General features: G+C 38.7%; 1 long non-coding RNA gene across 1 annotated transcript; it reads right to left on the minus strand.

The window, feature by feature from the left end:
• Positions 1–687: 687 nt before the first annotated feature.
• On the minus strand, positions 688–3,403 carry LOC135180909 (uncharacterized). Its single transcript, XR_010304602.1, has 2 exons — positions 3,335–3,403; positions 688–1,469 (listed from the first exon to the last, which is right to left on the minus strand). It is a non-coding gene; the product is annotated as an uncharacterized LOC135180909 (long non-coding RNA).
• Positions 3,404–3,888: the final 485 nt, after the last annotated feature.

Raw genomic sequence — 3,888 nt, forward strand, 5'->3', positions numbered from 1 at the left:
TCATCTGTTAGGACACAGAAAGCAGCAGTTGATTACAATGACTGATACACCAAAAGAAGGGAAAAAAGCAGCAATCTTTGCCACGATTTCCATTCCATGCATTTGCCATTTTGTAAACACGTTGCACATGCAGGAGACAATTGATCTTCGGTGAGTTTCTAGGTAATAACTTTCAAAGTTTCTCTGGAGGCAACACTATCATGATGGATTCATTCATTAAACAACCACAAGACATCTAATATGTTTCAATTAGGAAAAAAAAATGCTCCCTCAATCTGCAGCTCCTCACTCCTCTTGAAAAATCCAATGGAATGTCTTTTCATAGAAATAATCTCACTTCATGCACATACACCTGTATGCAGACCTCCATCCAATATTCAACACAAAACCATCATTAGTTAAATTATGCTGGACATTAAAGAACTCTAAGAACCAGTTTCAGACTCCCTATAATGAGATGCAAATCCGGATCCTGTTTATTTGTGCTCTGAATTTGTGTTGAGTACTTCAAGTTATTTGTAGGATTAATTTGGAGATATCCCACTAATGAAAAAAGTGTATTAATGACTGTTGCATCTTATTACACTTAGGAAAAAATATAGTTGATATTAACCTTAAAATGTCCAAAGGGACAAAGTTTTTTAAAGTCGTGATGTGGAGGATAAAAAAGCATTATCACAGATGTAATTCTGAGGGAGCTGAGGATTAAGGCACCCCAGCAGCATGTGTGAAATTCAGCTGCAGTTTGAAGACAACTCTCAGCAACAAACATTGCAAGACGCTGTTATGAGTCTTAAAAGGCACTTCAGTCTAACAAGAAATTACATTACTATTTCTATACATCCACACTGACAGACATGAGCCACATCCAGCTTCTTTTCTTCTTCCTCTGGAGAGTCCAGCATAAATGGCTGAAAATGCTTTGTGAAAAACAATTAAGATGCTACTTCCACAAAGTAGATATTATGCACTGCAGAGAAACAGATTAAGATGTCAGAACTGGGAAGTCTGAGCACCAGAGTTATCTGGCGTACCTCATTCATTAATGAATTTCATTCATTATCTATATTCAGAAATTTGGTCTGTGATTCAAGATAAATAGAGTTGTCCTAATGCTCTTAGGCATTGGCAGAAATTGGAGGCCTTCACCCCCAGGCTCAATGTTACTGCAGCCTCCACAAATACACAGTCAACTCCCTGTACCTTTGAAGATGTAGTGAAATGTTGAACGTGCTTATGGGTTTGTTGCAAAGTTTGTACAGAATCTATAAACAAAATCAAAGCTGACTGTTTTGAAAAGGCAATAATTGGCAGATTGGATTGGAAAACATATTGCTGTAATTAATTCTCTTGGATGACACTGCAGTCTCTCTAATCATGGCATAATGACTCTTCATTCAGGAACACGGATGCAACTGTGTCTTCCAATTCTTATCTCTCCCACCGTAATTGAGCATGAATAATGTGCACTGAAAGACAAATGTCACCCAGACTGATGCCATTAAGAATGAAGGAACATCTCTCTTTGTAGCTGAACTATTGCTGAACCTGCAGGCTTACGTGATGCTCGTCACTAAGAAGCCCATCAGCACTGTATAATGGCATGCAAATGAGTGCAAGTCATTCTGAATGAGAAATAGCACACCAAAAAATCTCCATTGCATAGCAAAATATACATCTAGAAACCTCTTCTCAACAGCTCCAGAAATGATGGGGGTTCTCAGCCACATCATTACACAAGTATCTTTATGTATCTCTGCTTCTCTTCTTTCTCCCTTCTTTTTCTGTTTAGGCAAATAATTCTCACCTGTAACTTAACAAAAAGCTTACATTTTTTTATAGTAATTAGATAATGATGCCTACTAAGCTGAACTTAAAAGCACTGACCTAATTATAGATTTGCAAAATTAATCTTTAAGGTTTTCTATCAACAGAAGAAAATAATAGCAGCTAGCAAGACTCCTTGTTCCATCTGTCCCTCTTTGCCTGGAGCAAATATATGAAGACCTCAAAATGTTCCATAGAATGAATTCATCTTTCCATATTGAATAAGGTGCTGAAATGTGTCCAGAGAAGGATGACGAAGCTGGTGAGAGGCCTGGAACACAAACCCTATGAGGAGAGGCTGAGGGAGCTGGGGTTGTTTAGCCTGGAGAAGAGGAGGCTCAGGAGTGACCTCATTGCTGTCTACAACTACCTGAAGGGAGGCTGTAGCCAGGTGGGGGGTGGCCTCTTCTCCCAGGCAACCAGCAATAGAACAAGGGGACACAGTCTCAAGTTGTGCCAGGGGAAGTATAGGCTGGATGTTAGGAGGAAGCTCTTCCCAGAGAGAGTGATTGGCATTGGAATGGGCTGCCCAGGGAGGTGGTGGAGGCACCGTCCCTGGAGGTGTTCAAGAAAAGCCTGGCTGAGGCACTTGGTGCCATGGTCTGGTTGACTGGCTAGGGCTGCGTGCTAGGTTGGACTGGATGATCTTGGAGGTCTCTTCCAACCTGGCTGATTCTATGATTCTATTTCATTAATTTTGTTGAAGCATCATATGCTTTTTAATTTCTAGCTTACAGCCCCATGTTGATTTTTAATCCACAGTGATGCTTGCACACATTTCCTTTTGCATCCACTCATATCCACGCACAAATGTATATTTATACTTCATTTTCTTCTACCATGTGGGCATACATATAATACTTGGGACTGGCCAGAAAACTACAATTTCATCATATGAAACATTTGAACTTTCAAATATATAGATAGGAAATTTTTCATAGCCTTAAAAGTTGCTGAATATTTTTAGTTAATTATTTAGATGTCCAGCTATAGCAATGCCACTCTGTAAGTTAACCAACAAACACAACTATGAAAATTCTTCCAAACTCTTTTAAACCTTTAATTTTTTTTTCTCTTTAACAATAACTGTTGTTTATTCATTTTAACTAAAGCAGTGAAAAAGAAAGTGCAGAGCCAAGGCAGCTTGCCATCAGCCTCTTTATACTAATGGCTTGGAAGACACTGTTAGTATGTTCATACTCCTTTGCTAAAGAATCAAATTATTTCAGCTTTGATACAGACAGCATTCAAGTAAATTACTGGAGGTGCCCTTTACCACTTGCTGCATGGCCAATTACCAAATGCCATTACTTTCAAATACAGTGCAATATTTGGTACCAGAAGGTTAAAGAGAAAACCTATTTTGTATGAATGAAAGGGCAGAAAATGTCACATAGAGAAACAGAAAGACAGATTGAATAGTTACAGCAGAAGTCAGAGGTCCAAAGCATAGATGAGCTGCTTTCCCCAGTAACATTGCTAGCTGTGAATTAGATGGGATATTCACCTGAGATACAGGAGAATCTGCACAATAAGGGATTCTAAACCATGTGCTAAAATCTTTATGCAGGCTCCTGTGAAGGAGAGAAGGAGGTTGAGTATTTATTTTTATGTGACATTGTGTTTAAAGCATTTCAAAGAAAAAAAACTTCTAGCAGAAAGTGCTGTGCTGTCTCTGGGCAGCCTTTCCATATCTAAATAATGCCCTTTAAACTTAGGAATATTCTTGAGTTTGGTGAAACAACTATGACATACCAGATTTATAGATTTACATTCGAATACTGCAGTCTGTAGTTAAATTTACCTTCCAGGGGAAGTTTGCCTTCTGTTACATCATGTTTCCTCATCACAAAAGGCATGCTGCAATGTAGACTGAAACAACTTCACATCAAAAGCAGTCAAAACGTCTGGAGTCCAGATCGAAGTAGAGATACAAGTCTGGAGCACACAACAATTGAATCTACTACAAAATGCCCACTATCTTCAGCAGAATGAAATTACTGCATGGACAGAAAATACCAGTTATTATGCAGGTGTACACATTACCTTTCAAATCCAAGA

Source organism: Pogoniulus pusillus, chromosome 1, assembly GCF_015220805.1.
Source record: "Pogoniulus pusillus isolate bPogPus1 chromosome 1, bPogPus1.pri, whole genome shotgun sequence".
Lineage (NCBI taxonomy): Eukaryota > Metazoa > Chordata > Aves > Piciformes > Lybiidae > Pogoniulus > Pogoniulus pusillus.